Below are 16,855 nucleotides of genomic sequence, written 5' to 3'. Positions count from 1 at the left end.
TTGGCTCTTGGTAGTGGTTCTTCCATTTAACTGAATGTCTGCATTTCATGCGAGTTCTCACATCGTTAGACAAACAGGGTGAGGTATTTTTTCCCCAAGGAAGACACACCTTGGATTTCATCTCCTGTTTGTGAGCAGTCAGGATCTGCCTGTGCTGTCCAGGGCAGAGGCAGAACACTGCGCTGCCTGGGCGAGCCAGTGCCTTTCAACCCTGCTTTCAGCAGTGCCTGGGAAACTCGGCCTTCACTGAGGGGAGTGGTTGCAGAGGGCTTGGAAAGAACTGGGATTAGAAAGGTGGTAAGAGACAGAGGAAGATGGCTGAAGCCACTCGCATTCAAGATTCCCATTCCTTTCCCTGTGCAGGCAAAAGATTTGTGTTTGAGAGTGCACCCTGCTGTGGGGGACACAGGGTGACTCTTCTGTTGGCTGGTGGCTTAGCCAGAGTCACAGCTACGCTTTCATGCCTCATGCGCTTGTGTAAAAGGCATTTCACACTGCAGAGGTCCCAGGCATGTGTGTACCAATGTACTGCTTTACCTCTGGGCTGCCAGGCAAAGGTAACTTGCTAATTTTCTGGGGTTTTGTGTGCCATAAACGTGCTGTTGCCTGTTCAGAAAATGTTCAAGGACCTGCAAAGTGTGGCTGCTTTTAGAGGGCCTTCTTGCTGAACTGTGGAGGGGAGCAAATGGTGACAACTAGCTTATGTACAGCTGTTCTCAGTGAGCAAAGCTCTTAGAGAAGATGCGTCAGTAGTAGAGCAGTGTGGGTTGTATTAGGAGTTCTGTTGTCCTTTGGGCCCTGCAGCATCTTGTCACTGCATTTTAGTTTCACTGCCTGCATGAAAGAACGATGTCTTCTGCTTCGGGGGTGATAAGCACATCACAATATCGTAATAAGCCTCTGGGTGGGTGAACCAGGAATGGGAAGGCAGGGTTTTGTCACCAGGAGTACGAGTTCAGAGAATTGAGTGTAGCTTTTTGTTGTGCATCAAGATTTATTCTTGTTCCAGCGTAACCTGTCATAGCTGACTGCAGATATCCAGTCCTGTTTGAAGATGCAGTTTGACGGTGCAATTAGAATTTGGATTTTATTGCAAATCCGAGACCTGCAGGAATTCCAGTTTGGGTTTTGTGGCACGTACTTAGCCTTGATCTTTTATTGTCTGAGATGAAACGCTCTCTACTGCTGTTGGCTGCAGGTCAGGCTTGGCAGATTTCAGAGGAAAGCCCAAGTGATAACAACCAGCTGCTCAGGTAGGTGGCTGGCACCAATTTCTTGGCTATTTTAAGACTCGGACTGCTGGCAGAGGAGAAGAAATCTCAGCCGTTGGCCTGGCTACTTCTGTCCTATCTGGCCTGATCACTTGAATAATCATGTGATCGTAATGACATTCGGTGGCTCAAATTAGATCATTCTCCTTTGTGGCTCTAAACTGTTGGGGAAGCCACTTGGATAAGTGCGTCTTTATGCCAAATGCTTGTCATCTTAGGCATGCTAGGGAGATCTGTTGATCAGCCTGATGGTTGTTGACAGTCCTTGCCTTTTAGTAGCAGTGTGGCTGCATACATCTCTAGGCTTTCTTCTCTGTGCATTGTTTGTTGTGAAACAGGCAGTGTTTACACCTCAAACCCCTGGAAAATACATCCTCAGCTAAGGTTTGAGATAAACGTGATCAGAGTGGTTGGCAGAAGTTCCTTATCTGTTAGTAACTGACACGCAGCTCTGAAAAAAAACTTTTCTACCTCGACTTCACACAGCAGAGAGCAGCAGAAGAGAAGCAAAATGCATCTGCCCAGAACGGACCGTTTTCTTTTCAAATCCATATTCCTAACTTTGTGTTGTGCAAATAAAGATGGCTGTTGGGTCGAGATGAACTGGGAATGTGGCTGCACGTTCTCCTGCCTGGAGCCGAGTCTCTTGGGCGCAGTCTGACGGCGGGGGGGCAGCACGCCTCAGTTGTGTGAATGACAAACACAGCACAAGGTTTCCTGGGAAATGACCTCCTGGATTTATAAAAAACCTGTCTAGTCCAGGCAGTTTGGAGACACTGGCTGCATTGGTGTGACTAACGCATCTCTAACACGATTTAAGAATACAGGAGAAACCTGGTATAAATCTTGATCAAATATGCCCATTTCTTTGGTGCTGCCACAAATATTCCTTCCAAGGCTGTTCAGTTAAAGCTGCTCTTAAGAAAACTTAGTTTGTGTAGAGTAACATATCCAGTGCAGTTCCATGTTGACCGAAGCTTGAGCAGCTCCCTTCCTGTGCTTCCCGTTCCAGCCCCTTGGCCTGCATTTTGAACATGGAGTTGCTTTCTTCCTACTCTGCTTCTGTTACCGTGCTGCGCTCTGTGCCCGGTGTTCTGCCCCTGCCTGGAAGCCTGTGTCTGCTTGCTGCTTTCTTCTGTGTTTGACTCTGTGGCTTCTTTTCGTGCTGCTTGCCGTGCCTGGGCTATCCTGTCTAGCTGCAGATCCAGCGACTTACGCTTCCGTAGATCTCTTGAAAAGGTTTGTCCCTTTAAGCTAGCACCCTGGTTGCTGCTCGCTCTCCATATTCGCATGGCAGCGTGAGCCTTGATGGGAAGACGTTCAAGAAAGCTGTGCTTACAATAAGGTTTGCTTCCTGCTGTAATTTTCCTTTCCCTTCCTTTTGTTTATTGGTCTTCCTTCAATTGAGATCAGCTTAGATGGCAAATCTGAAAAGCAAGGAAACAAAATTCTGTGCTGAGTAAAGCACAGCAACAATACCCGGGCTACAGCAAGGAACTCTCAGCAGAAGGGTGGCTTTTCTTGGTGATAGTTTCTGTTTTTAGGCTGCCTGTGTTATTAATACACTGCTGTCCTGGGAGATGTACGTAAGCAGAAATTCAGACACCTGATACTTGCCAAACATAGTTTCCATAGCAAGTGGACAGACGTGCTGTGTCATTAGTTATGCCTCAGTCCTCGCACCGATTTTTATTTCTCGGCTCTCCAGTCGTTTGTTCATTCATCTTGGACAAACACAAACCTCCAGGCCACTGATTTTTGGGCAGGCTGTGAGTTGTTTTTTCTGGGATGCTAGGAGCGTTGGGGCTTTGGTTTCAAGGCATAACTTGCAAGCTCTCTGCCTTTCTGTAATGAAGGACTTTGTGGAGCTGGTTTACTGAACACCTATGTATGTAGTACCGTTTTCAAGCTTCAGAAACACTTAGGTGCTAGCAAAGTCTGCTAATTTACACTCGTTTATTCAGATTTCTCTGTTTTGCAGAAAGGGGAGCTGGGTTTAGGAGTGCACAGCATTTCCCAGCGCATGAAGCACCTGAAGTAAAAGAGGAGTAGGGTGAGGGAGGTGGGGAGAAAAGCAGAATTGGCTGCAAAATAAGAGGGGAGAAAGGAATGATGAAGCCAACGCACACCTCTAGAGAAAAAGGCATTGGTGAATTTGGCAGTGTTAGACTGCTCGAAATTAAAGATGCAATTGATGTTGTTTTGCCTGTTAGATGTACTGTGGGATGCCCAGGCTGCACAGTGCCGTCGGCAGTGTGCTGCAACCCATGGTCCAAGTGCTGGTGCTTGCTCGTGAGCCATGGGTGGAGGAGGAGAGCAGGTTGGGCAAGTGACACTTGCTCTTGCCAGTAACAAGCCTGTTTGCTTGCCTGCCTGGCTTTTAAAATGGCTGCAGCCCCGAGGAACAAGGCTAAAACCTGTCTGCAGATAGCTCATGGCGCAAGGGAGGATTTGTGCGTGGCGCTGAGGGGTGGCATCCTCTCCTTTCCAAGTAAAGCACCAGCGAGGCAGAGTGTAGCTCTAGCAAATTCCTCCTCTCCCAACTTTCCCTTCAGAGTGCTGGGGTGTTTGGTTCTCACTTTGCCTGTGTGATGCAGCCGGCCAGGGTCGAGCTGTGTTGTGTGAGGTGCTGTGCGCATCCCTGCCCTGCGCAGGGTGTTGCAGGTGCAAGCCGGGCCAGCGGGTGACGCGAGCACGGTGGATGTGATCTCCATTAGGTGTTATCCAGGAATACCCACGAGTCCTCCTCTTGGACCAGACTCCTTCATTGCCCAAGATGTTGTTCAAACACATCCTGTTTTCCAGAGTTTACAATCTAACCCACAAAGTCTTGAAATGTCCAACTCCAGGCAGCAATAATCTGCAGTTTCTTGGCCAGAGATAGGCAGGGGACAACCCCAGGGTGCTGCTGGAACGGAGGCGGTGGGGAAGGCCCTTCTGTGCGTCAGGCTGCTGCCTGGCACCACTAATCCAGGCACATCCCTCCCTGCCCGAGGCCAGCAGCTGTCAGAGCAAGCCGAGGAAATGGTTAACTGCATGAGTGAGAATTGCTAAAGTGAAACATTTTCTCCCATGCAGGGTGCAGCAAGGCCTCTCATCACTTCTCCCACCCAGCATTAATTAAGCATATGGCAGGGACAGAGATGCTGGCTGCCCTGGGAGGCTTGGACTGGTTACACACCTGAGTGTCTGTGGCCAGTAGCTGTGTGGCTGTCCTGTGCTGGGAAAGGGTAAGTTACAGAGAAGTTCCTGCACAAGTCTTGGCTCTAGTCAAGGAAGAAAATGCTGTTTATAATTGTCCTCAAATACGGTGTTGAAGAGAGCAGCCAGGATTGTGAGGACGAATGCTGCAGGACTTGGGAGACAGCGAGGTGGGTGTCTGCAGTGAGCCGCGGGCACTGGGGTCACCTCCTTCCCGTGGCTGCGCATTTGACCCTGCACTTGACCCATCACGTGGAGTCTAGGGCCTGGCCTGGATTTAAAACTTGTTGTTTTAAAGAACAGGAAGGAGAAAACCAAATAAAACTGGTTTTTAGAGTAGTGATTCTGGAAAGCCCTGGTTTTTTTTCTGTGTGTTTTTCCAGTGCTGACTGGGAGGAGGGCTTGGTGAGCAGGTACAGACCTGGAAACCAGGCTGCTTGCTCCACAGCGTGGCGTTGCTGCCAGTTTCCTGCAAGTGCTTGCACAAACCCCCAGCTTGCGTGTGTTTTGGTTTCTTTAAAACGAGCAGGGAAGTAGAGTTACTTCTGTCAGGGTGGCTTCGCGAGGCTGAAAGCGTTGCACCATTTTGAGAGTGAAGGCAGTACCTTGCCTCTGCCTTGCTTGCCGGGTGTACTCAGTGTTACTGTTTTCTCGCCCGCTCGCCCTGCAGAAGGCAGTGCGCGGTGGGGAGCGAGCAGGGGTCTGTGCCGGTTGCGCAGCAGCAGTGCAGCTGCTTTGTCGCCTGCAGGATTTTTATTTCTGTTGATGTGAGAGCTGGAAGGGATCCGCTATGCCTTTCCGGCGCTGGGCTGCGTTTGCAGGTCTGCCTGTTAGAAGGGCTGGGTTCATCTGCCCAGAAGCAATGCAAGACAAATCTCTAAGGCTTTTCCCTTAGCTATCCCACACAAAGACATGATGTTTGTGGTTTACTAGCTGGGCAATGCTTAAAGTGCGTTCTGTTGAATTGTATCCTGAAAAACAAACTCCAGGTTTGGAGCTGCTGGAGCTGCCAGAGCTTTGTGACTGGGCTGGCAGGAGCTCTGCGAGCGCAAGGGACTTGTTTCAGAGGCGGTGTGGATTCTCCTAAGGCAAACCTGTCCTTTGGCGTAACGTCAATGCAGCCACATCAGATGAATCACAGCCCAAGTTTTTATCCTGAGAACTACTACCTCAGCTTTTTTTCCCCATCAGCTCCTAATTTTACCAGATGAAATCCTGCCGTGTTAATATGTAGTACAGATTCAATCAGTCGGTTGCTAAGAATCATTTGGAGTCGGTGATTTGGACAATTGGTTTTGAGTGGGCTGCTGGTATATGTTTGCTGTGCTGTTGCTGTTCGATGTCAGCCCTCCCGTTGCATTTTGTGAGAGCTTCCATTAATTTCAGTAGAAATCTGCATTTGGGGTGAAGGGTAACCTAATCTTCAAAAAGGATCTTAATCCACCTAGCCTCTCTTGCAAAGCTCAGCATTTTTTCCTTGTCAGGAGCAGACTGCATTCCTAACCTTGATGTGTCACTTTCCAGTTGGCTTAATATTTGGGTGAGGATAAAAAGGAAATGTTTTGCAAAGATTAAAAGAACCCATGCTGCTAAAGTATGTGCATGTGTGATGTGCACATAGAAAAAAGGAGATATGAGCATAATTGTAAGTGTTCGGGTGGTGGAAAAAAGATAAAATAACACCGGCACATGACTATAGAGAACAAGCACAGGAAGAGGTAAATCAATTTGAAAGAGTGTAAATGGGGAATTATGAGGGAAGAGGAAATGGGGCTGAAATGTTGTTTAATGTAAATTTAGGTGCAAGACAAAAATAAGACTCCTGTTAGTTTGTCCTGTAAATGTCTCTTCCCAGAGGCCTGAGAGCAGCCAGGAAAAACACGGTCTCCAGTGCAAACACGAGACCCGGTGCCTATGCCTTGCTAAGACTGGAGACCTTCTTCTAGGCTACTGCGTTAAATCTAGCTCAGGTCAGAAAGGGTGGAAAGCTGTTGCCAGTAGGCTGGGTTCAGTTTTGGGGGGTTTCAGCTCAGATTCCAGTCACAAACAAAGAATGCCACAATTAACACTAATTGGTACCTTCCTTGATGTTTTGGCCCAGGAGAACGAACCGTCCCCTGCCTCCCTGGAGGCAGTCACTCCAGGTCAGGGGAAGAGGCCCGTGGGGGTGTCGCATGGCTGACAGGACCTTCATGCCAACGGGAAATGTCAAACCAAGCCCAATTCACGCTGCGTGAGGGCTACCTGCTTTGTATGTCATGTTTCTCCTGGGGTGGCCAAGTTTCTGCACGGAGTGAACACACGCAGATGTGCCCATGTGCACGCGATGAGCCTTGAAGCCATTTGCTCACTTCCCTTTAATCAAAACCTTGTGCTCTTGTGTTTTCTTTTCTGTTTGGTGACCGAAGCGAAGCTTCATGTGCCTTCACATGGGAGTTAAGTGGGTCAGCGGGCTGCTTTGTTTGTGGCAGCTCTCACGTGGAAAAAGCCCGGTGTAAAACGCTGAGGCTTGGCAGGAAAGTGCCAATTAAAGGTAGCAGTGCAGGAGCATATTGTCTGAGCTGAAAGTGCTCGAATCTGGGGCTGTGACAACTGTCATGTGCAAAGGAAAGAACGAGGAATTATTAAACTTAATGTTGATCCAGAGTAGCTAGCGCTTTCCCTCTTTCAAGTGTTTGTTCTCACGCGGTACGGGCAAGGAGTTTGTTCCCTCTTTAACAGGTGAGGTAGAGGTAAGGGGTAGAGGCGGTGAGTCACACAGGGAGCCCGTGCCGGAGCGGAATCGACAGCACTCAGACGCTGGGTACTTGGGCTTCACCTCCCGTTGGCCCATGCTGTTTATCTTTGTGCCAGGAGCAACCCAGCCTTCCCTCAGCATGGCACAGGTGACGTGCGCAGGAGATGCAAGTGCCAGGAGATGGCAACGGGAGAGATGCAGTGTCACAGCGACTCAGGTGAAGTTGTTCTCCATGCAAGTAGTCAACTTGGGACAGCACCTAAGTGTGCGTGGCAGTGTGCTCAGCTCTAGGGAAGCAACCCAGGGACAGCCAGGCTTTGACGCTGCTATCCTCTGCTGTCATGGGCAACTACGTCATCATACTGTCATTCATAAATGAATGCATTTCACCCTGGAGCACTTGGCCCTCGGATTCCTGAGCAGGCATTGTGCAAAAGGGCCCTGGAGGAAAGGGGAAGAGCAGGATGCTCAGGTACAGTCAGTGTTTCTACTGAAACAGAGCTTCTTTCCCTCCCAGTCCATCCCTCTGCTTCCCACTAGTTCTGTTTTATTGATGTGTTTTTGTTTGAAAGAGCAGTGTTGGTAAATGAAAGCTAGAATATCCATACATTATTTTAAGCGAAGCCAGCTTTCTGGCTTCACTTTGCCCTTCCTTACAGCCTTCTGTGCCCTCACTGCACGTGTCCATAAGCTGATCTCCTGTTTCATCTTGCAAATGGACTGCTTCATTTTGCACCTGTATAGGCACACACCTCCTACTCGTGACAGACCAGACCTTTCTCAGCAAGCGGGGAACAATGTACTTTGCAGGCGGACTGATTGGAGAGATACGTGCTGCTTCACTGGGAACAGTATCCTCTCAGGAGACAGATGTTCCCACCTTTCTGCTGCGCTAGTCTGTCTGTGCTGGAGATCCACGCGCGAGATAGGTAAGGAAATGCAGATCTTCCAGAAATGAGAGCACAGCAAGAAGTACCTTTATTTTGGTACATTATTTATGAGGGTAATGCCAAATGCCTGCTGTTAAACCACTGGTAGCAAAGTCCTCGTCAAGCATTCGCCTGTGATGGTAGCAGCTCCTCCAGGAGTTACTGCTGTTTCCTTCATTTAGGGAGTCCTTTCTGCATCCCAGGGTGAATCCCCGAGGACTGGTTAGAAATAGCACGGTTGTTACCTAACAATAACTGTGGAGAAGCTGAGGTATCAGTGCAGGTTGGATTCCATCTGGAAACTTAGATCTGGTTGCCCTTGGGGCATCCCAACGTGCCTTCTTGGTGGGTTTCCATTGTGAACTGTCGCAGGCAATGGACGCACAGGTCTGTCATAGATGGTGCTACGAGTAACGCAGATTGACGTCCCTGTGAAAGCTGATGGACAGCACAGCGTAATCAAGAGCCTCCTCTGAGCAGAATTAAAGAATGCTGAAATGCTGTGAGACTCTAAAAGAAAGCTAAAAAAAAAAAAAATCCACGAAAGGGCAGCATTCTATTAGAGAAAGAAGGATGAAGTGTGCAATATAGCGTGTGATATAGTGTAATACTACATGCAGTAGCAATTAATTTTAAGAAGCCTAAAGGGCAAGAATCGGAACAGTGCCTTCACTGCCTACTCTTTAAAAGTTTAAAGAAAACCTGCAGGTTACAATGTATTTTAGACTTCTTTTCCTAATGAAAATGAGGCTTATTCGATCAATCTGTCTGCTGCTATTCAGCTGTCAGGCTAGCCCCCTCCTTTTTTCCCTCTCAACATTTAGGGAGGAGGAAAGAATCTCAAGTTTCATGAGAACTGGAGGAGAGAAATAACCATTGCCAGCCTCACAGAAAGGCAGGAGGGAGCTCGGGCATGGCATGGGTCCTTTGGCAGCAGCCTGCCAGTTGATCTGCACAGAATACAGCCCTGGGCTAACCGCACCTCGCGCTGCCTCTGTCTCCTTAGAGGGGAGCGTCACAGGACACACAAAGGAAGGTAGGGCTGCTGATACAGCAGGGCGGATTAGAGGGACAAAGAACACAGATCTGTGAGAAACCAGGCATCGTTAGTGCTGCTGCTCATGGAACAATTCGATTACCTTAAGAATATAGGCATAAGCTGTTCTAAAAGTCTCTGCAGAGAGCCAAGGAAATGGTCGTGTAATAACAGAAAAAAACCAAAACATTAGGGCTGATTAAATGACATAAATTTATTTCTGTGCAGAGACTCTACCTGTTTTATAATAAAAATGTGAAGAAAACACATAAAGACTGTGTTCGGAGTCTGTTAATTTCCCAGTGAGGGAGCTTCGAAGTTTCATGCAGTTGTCACCTGAAGTCTTGCAACAACAGAAAAAAGAAAAATTATATTTTTTGTGCAAGTTTTATCTAGGAGGGGGAGAAAAAAAGGACTTAAAAACCAAGTCAACTGCATCTGTCAGCATTTCTTTATGAAGCTTTAGACTGCCAAACAGCGACCCTAAAATCGCCACAAGTAAGAATCTACGGGGAAAAAAAAAAGCCAAACACCCAATTATATCCGAAGGCAGTATTGAGAGATTTCCAAGGCAAAGGCCTCTCTATTGTAACACTGAAGAGAATGAATTCACAGCAAATGCATGATACACAAATATTGATTTCTTACTAAAGCCAAATGAAATATTGCTTATCATAATTCAGTTAACTTAGAACTATTTGATCAATTTTTATCTCATTTTCTTGCTCAAAATGGAATGTGATGGTATTTTAGGTAGCAGAGAGGGAACTATCTAGAGTCTCCAAAAAAACTTCACCTATGGTTCTAACAGATTCAGCTGAACTGGGACGATTGGTGCTTTATTAATGTACTGATGATCCTACCTGTCATCAGCTGCTTTTAGGAGACTGCAAAATGAGAGATGGGCAAATGGCTGGAGTCCTGGTTGCAGAACTGTCCAACTAGGGAGGGAGAGCACTCAGCACATGGGGCTGACCCTTCCCTGAGCACACACGGATAGTAATGTGGGGACTGGAAAGCTGCAGTAGGTGAAGCAAAGCCGCTGTGTCTCTACCGTGGGTAGTACTTAGCCGGTTAGGGCTCTGAGGAGATCAGCTACTGCCTGGGGGGTGAGAACCAAGCTGGTTTGTAATCACCTGCTTTCGGTTTACAAAGAGCTGGCATCCTTTTAAGCACTAATATCCCCAGCTTTCTCTTGACATCTGTGCAGCCCGCTCCGCTTTTTATGTTCGACCTATGCTGATTCCTTCATGCAAAGCAGCAGTTACATATTGCTCTGGAACCTGATGGTGGGAAACAACAAATTAGCGAATTTAGTATTATTTGGAGGGGGCTTGCCAAAAGCCATTCCTGTGCCAAAACTCTGAGCCACGAAGAAGGGCATTATTATTTCAAGAAGTTATGACTGAAGAGGAACCATTTCTTCCACATACTTCTTCCATATGAACTGTTTTGATGGATCAGACCGTGTACTTGTTGGAAACCGCGATGTTACTCCACCTTACGGAGGTCAACTGCTTTCTGCAGCGCAGAGGATGAGGATGGCTGGGGGTGTTTGAGGTGAACTGAAGGTTCCCGACAACCAACACGGGAAAAGCAGCCATAAGCCTCGGGAAGAAGATGGTCAAACGTGTTCTTGGTAAAGAGCCTATGCGCAGGGAGTTTGTTTCCTCTTTTCGCCTCAGACATATTTTAGGAGCACTGCAACTCATTCCATTTAGGAGGAAGAATTAGCTGCTTTTAAATGCAGCTTTTTAACTACGACTGCAGAAAACACTCAATAGGGAATCATTAAAAGGGGGGGGTACGCAGTGACAGGCGGCTCCAGGCCTCTCCCCGCACGGCAGCGCTCAGCCCCCCGGCGCTCTCTGCCCAGCGGCAGCGCTTCTTCTCACAAGCGGGGCCCGCCAGCCGGGAGCGCTGCGCCCCCCGAAGCCCTCCGCCGAGGCAAATCGGTCGGGGCCCGGGTTGGAGCCCCCCGCTACGCCTGGAAAGAAGGAAAGGAAGGTTTTGTCCGCCGCCTCACGGCTCGGCGGCCCTGCCCGCCCCGACGGCTCCCGCCGCGCCGCCGGCGTCGCCATGGCGACCGAGCCCGCCCGTAACGGCCGCGGCGCTGCCGCCCTTGCGCATGCGCACCGCGCGCGCTGACCTCACCGCCGCCGTGCCGGGGGGGGCTCCCCCGCCGCCTACCATAGAGAACGGCGGGGCGGCGCGGTCTCTCTAGGCCTCGCTGCGCGCTCTATGGTACCTGTGGGGAGGGGGGAGCGCGTGGGCGCACCCCTGCGCGCGCGCGCTGCTGGCCCGGCGGCCGCCGGGGGCGCGGGGCGGTGACGCGGGGCGGTGACGCGCCGGCGCGGAGGGGCTGCGGCTGGCGCGTGCGCGCTGGCTCCCATTCTTCCCGTGGCAGCGGGGCGGGCGCAGCCATGCAGCGCAGTGGGCGCCGTCGCCGGCACTGAGCGCCGTCCGGCCCCCGCCCCGCCGCCGCCTCCCGCGCCGCGCCCGGCAGGTAACGCCTTGCGCCGGCACCGCGCCGGGCGGGGAGGGCCGCTGCGGCGGCGGGCGGCGGGGCGGGGCGGGGCGGGGGGGGGGGAAGAAAGGAAGGAAGGAGAAGCGCGGCCGGGGGGCTTTGTGTGGTGCCGCCGCTGGGTGACGGCGGGGAACGCGGCCGTGAGGGGAGCGGGGCGGGGCGGGCGCCGGCGGAGCCGTCCCGGCCGCGGCACACGGGCCGGAGCGCAGCCCCGGTTCGCCCAGCGGCGTGGTTTGTTGGAGGGGAGGGGGAGGGCGGTCCGGCGGCGGTAACGGCCGCAGCGGCAGCCGGGGGGCGCGGGGGCTGCCGGGGCCTAACGGCTGGCGCGGAGGCGCCCCTCGGCCTGCCCGCCCCTGGGGGCGGCTGGGGCTGCGGGGGGCGGCTGGGGCTGCGGGGGGCGGCCGGCCCCGGCTCCCCTCGGGCGCCGCAGCGGTGCGGGCTCCTCCGCGGGCGCGGCGCGGGGCCGCCGGGCCCCGGCCGGGCGGGAGCGGGAGCGGCGGCAGCGCGGGGCCAGCCCTGCGGCGGTGCTCGGGCCTGCGCTGGGGTCTCCGCTGGTGAAACGCGGGCTTAGCGAAGGGAGGTGAAGTGCAGCCGTGCTGCGCCCGCTCGGCAGGGCGGGACTACGGTAGCGTCTTGAGGCTGCTGTATTTTTAAAACCATCTTGTGATTTGGGTGGATTCAGCTCTGCCGTTTGGCCCTTTCCTGCACGTGTCGTGCTTTACTTAATTTATTTCTATCAAAATCTTTAATGCAAGTTGGATGAGGACTGGAAGTTTGTGCCTGTACAAAGAGGTGGTTTTATCCCTAGACAAATCCTGCCAAAATGCTTCAGAGAGATGCTGGGTCTGAGTAAATAAAGTGTAGTTATTTGTCAGTGTGTTTATACAGGCCTGCGTGGGCTGCGCTTAAGGTATTTTTAATGTATGTGTCTTCAGATGTCTGTGAGGAATGGAGAAGCTGCCCCCTTCCCCACCCCCTGCACAGCTTCTTGAGAAGGGTGGGAAACTGAGGCAGGGTGGCAAGCTCAGGGTTGTACGGGAAGCCTGTGGTGGAGCAGAGCAGAGACTTCCCAGGTGTGAGGGTTGTTCTGACCAGTCGATCTCTCTGTCCCTTGCAGACTTATTTCATAAGTCAGCATTTAGTAAAGGAGACGAGGGTTCAGCAAAGAAGCACGTGCTGAGCCAGTGCTGGTGGGGCAGAGATGTGGTCTCCACCCCAGTGCTTGTGCTAGCATTTCTGGCAAATACATTGGAGTCCATTTTGCTGCTCAGTAGTGCAGACTGTTTCTCTGCCTCTTTTGAGCAGTTGCATCTCTGTCGCATGCTCCTCTTGGTGCCACCTGGGTGCTGTTGAAGACAAACCAAAGTATTGTCGCTCGATACCTGATGATGCAAATCCACCATTTAGATCAGTAGTTCCCAAATTAGGTCTTGCAAAGGCATTCAAAGTGCAGGTGTTTGCTTCTGTGTGGGATTCTGGACTGGATTTAAAAGATGTTTGCAACTGGAGGGGGGGCTGCAGCTGGATATGTTTGAGAACTTCCAATAGCGGTGAGCTTTTGCTAGAGCACAGGACTACACCGAGTGCAGGACGGAACCGCAATATCATCATATTTGGGGTCTTCCTTATCACGGCAGCCTAGCTCGCTGTGTGGAACAAGCCTTTGTGCTGCAGTCCTGGGCTTGGCAAAGTCCAGCTTTTGCTTGTTTTCTCTGTTGAACCCTGTCAGTGGGACTGAAGCCTGGAAGTTACGAGAGGGACAGAGTAATGACTAACTGTGTCTCCATGAGTGATCCTCTCTGTATTTTATAGTCACACTTGTCTCATTTTTTTAAAAAATTGCTACCAACATAAGTGGATTTTTTTTTTTCACACTGCTGCCTGCAACATTCCTGTGAAGTCCTTGAAATTGATCAGACAGCTTCAAAAGTTTCTGTTTCAAGAAGAAAAATGTCATGAAGTTAGACACTTTGGCCTTGCTTTGCTTGGCTGATAATGTACAATGCTAAAAGTGAGACAGCAGCATGCTTGTGAGATGGAAATGTTTCTCTAGTTCATGTGATGTTCCCCAGAGGGACAATTGCAGGGAGTGCCTATGATTGAATGAGCTAGTCCTCCAGTCATCTTTCACGTTCTGTAGGAATCTTAAATCTGAGCTACAACTTAAGTGTTATGAAAACCAAATATTTAAACAGCAAGACTCAAACTGAAATGATGTATCTGTTTCTTCCATCTGTTAGTCAATCCTTCCCCATCCATCAGGCAGTTTGGTCAGGGCTGTTGGTTGCTAGAGGATGAGAGCTGACAGCAAGTCTGACCGCTTCTATAATGAGTTACAACATGAGGAGCTAGATCTTGCCCTCAACAACCTTTGCGTTAGGGGCAGGTCATGCTGTGTTATAAGAAGTGTGAAAGAGGCTGGACATGAAATGTTCGGATGGATAAAGTAATGACCTCCCCCATGTGCACCTCCCCATTTCAGCATGCAGGCAAATTTTTGTGAGAGTAATGTGAAGCTTGTGGACTGCCATTACGGGTACCCTTCTGGCCTCAGATGACTTCGGATCTGGCTCATGTCTCGCCCCGAGTCTCTCATTATCTCTGGCCTTGCCTAGACTAGGGCTGGAAATCTCAGCCTGCCTTTGGATCGGGCTTGCTGCTGCTAATGCCTCCTCAGCTGGCAGTTGTAGCTGAAGCTTCCTCCTGGATTCTGACAGCGCACCTTTGAACAGTGCTTGCCAGTGCATTAAAAAAACTGCTGGCAAGTATATAAAGGTCTTTCAGCTGAGTGAATAAAATAGACTGGTTTTGTCTATCAATTTGTTCCGACTGTGACTTTAGTAAATTGTAAGCAGTCTGCCTGAGGAAAGGGGTTCGCTTCTTTCCTTGATGAAGGCTTGGTGTTTGTGGCAGTCTAGTGCAGAACAGCCTTAGCTTTACCCTGCTCTTTAATGGCGTACGCTTCGTGTTGCTCTTTGCTCAGTTTCTTCATTTTCATCAAGCTAGGCAGGGCTGAAGTTTGCATTGCATATTTCTTTGGAGCTCATTCAGTGTTTTGGATACTGTCTATTGGATTAACCTGTTACCAGTCTTCAAAGCTATCTGAAAGCCTGATGGAGCTAGTTAAGAGTTTTGCACAACAGGCTACTGAAGAGCTAAACACGGGCAAGTTCCTTGACATTCTGTCTGCTTCTGTCATAAACATGAGAGATCACTTTCTCCTTTCTTTGGCAGCACTAGCACTCTTGCCCCCAAAAAATCCCAACACCCAAACCGAAATGAATTGGATGGAGTTGTAACTATTCAAGTTATAGGAGGGCAGCAAATGCGTTTTGTGGTCTCAGAGGCTGCAGGTGCTCTCCAAGAGATTTGATCTCAATTCATGGTTAGTGTTTGAGTTTATCTGGTTTCCTGTTCTGTCACTTAATCAAATCTCTGCGTGTTTGGCTCTGCAAGGAGGGAGAACACATCTCTGCATCTAGAAACAGCATGCCAAGTAGGAGCAGGAAAATTAGCTGTTAGAAAAGCATCATCATCATCAATAGTTTATTGGAAGTGAGTGGGCAGATTTAAAAATTTCTAATTTCTTTCCCCTGCCAGCAAAACAGTAGATTAAACAGCCTAACCAGGCCAGTCCCTGGTGAGTGTTTCTGTGTTTCAGGTCTAAGCTGGGGCCCTCTCTTTATACTTTGCTTGTAGGTGCTTTAGATTCCAAGATATTTCAGAAAGCCAAATTGAACCAACAGTGATTTGCTGAGGCAAAGTTCTGATCAAAATGGAGTCAGATTCTGCCCTGTGTTTCAAGGTGATGCTGAGCAAAGGAGAGGAATCGCAGGTATGTCTCTCTGCCTGTTAACATTGCAGGTGGTTTCTTAGTCTAGCAGTCTCTTAACTGCCCCTAGAGTTCAGCCCAATTCATGGTATTGTCAGACAAAACGCCTTTCTGCTCCTCCTTGCCCTGAGCTCCCTCCACCCACTGTTTTATAAATCTTTAGTGGTGGCTTTCTGCAATCCCTTGCTGCCTGTGGTGGGGGATTTCTTCAGCCATCCGCTTATGTGTGGTTGCAAATGCCAGGCTGAATAGAATCTGCTTATGCCTGAGCACGGAGGGTAACCCTCCTTCCCCTCCCTGGAGCTGAACTGGTCCTAGGTGCTGGTTAGGTGCTTTCTGCTGGCCCCTGTCAGCAGCTGAACTCCAGCTGCTGCTGGGACTTCTGTCCTTGGCCAACAGTTTTCCATGAGTGCTGGCAGCCCCAGAGAATAGGGGCAGGCAAAGAGCCTTGTTTTGTCATATGGACAAGTTTGTGTTTAGAGTCAAGGGGGAAGAGGTGGACATTAGCTGGGAGGCCTGAAGAGAGACTAAGAAAATAAAATTTTTCCAAAACTATGACTTGCAAACTGCTGCTGTTGCATCCCATAGCCAGTCTGTTATAGGCTCCTACCCGCGTTCCTGCCTTGTTGAGTTTTGAGTGTCTGATTGGTTTTCATATCAGCAGCATCTTGGCAAGACTTGCTGTCACAAGTATGCATGTAAGTCATTGTCTTAGAATTGGAGCTGATTTTGGCTGTGGCATCTGCTTACCTGCCTGAATTTCTTCTGTGAATGAACTTATTTGAGGTTTAGAATGCATGGAGCATTTTTTTCCCTTCTTTACTCTCACATCACGCACATTTTGTTAAGATTGTCTAAAATACACATGTATGCTTTGAGAAAATGATGTGAGGTGCAGAGGGAAGAAATCTTACTGAAAGGGGCTTAGCTGGACACTCAGTGTCCCTTGAGGGCTTGTACCCAAGGTATGATCTTGTGTATTAATTTTCCATTCCAATCTGTCATTTGACTACTAGCACTTGTCTCTCAAGTACTTGCTTCCAGGGTAGTTCTGGCTTGGACTTGTACACAAAAACTTACCTATTTCTTCTGTGTCACTAACCAGTTATACATCTGTAGGGATAACAAGGTCCTGGAGGATTTGTTGAGTATGGAATTTATATCAAACCCACTGATCTCTTTAAAACTAGATTATCCTGGTCTTGTACCAGTATGTGGTGGTATGGGTTTTTTCTTTCCCCAAGGTGTTATCTTGTCATCAGTTCCCACTGCCACTGGAGACTTGCCTTGTAGTGGCTCTGGGAAAGGCACTGAATTTCTAC

General features: G+C 49.7%; 1 protein-coding gene across 11 annotated transcripts in view; it reads left to right on the top strand.

Annotated features, from left to right (window-relative positions):
• Positions 1-11,549: 11,549 nt before the first annotated feature.
• The window catches only part of CLASP1 (cytoplasmic linker associated protein 1), a 184,605-nt gene continuing 179,299 nt past the window's right edge, over positions 11,550-16,855 (top strand). For 8 of the 11 annotated variants that reach the window (XM_087733992.1, XM_087733990.1, XM_087733991.1 and 5 more), the window contains exon 1: positions 11,550-11,680. The gene's annotated coding sequence lies outside the window, so the exon portion shown is untranslated. Of the gene's footprint in view, positions 11,681-13,410; positions 15,257-15,400; positions 15,537-16,855 lie in introns of those variants that run through there. The other 3 variants (XM_087733984.1, XM_087733995.1, XM_087733994.1) reach the window with 3 other exon arrangements.

This window comes from Nipponia nippon, unplaced genomic scaffold (genome assembly GCF_047370975.1).
Source record: "Nipponia nippon isolate SJK-2023a ecotype South Korea unplaced genomic scaffold, ASM4737097v1 scaffold_5, whole genome shotgun sequence".
Classification (NCBI taxonomy): Eukaryota; Metazoa; Chordata; class Aves; order Pelecaniformes; family Threskiornithidae; genus Nipponia; species Nipponia nippon.
This window is presented reverse-complemented; position numbering and strand designations above follow the sequence as displayed.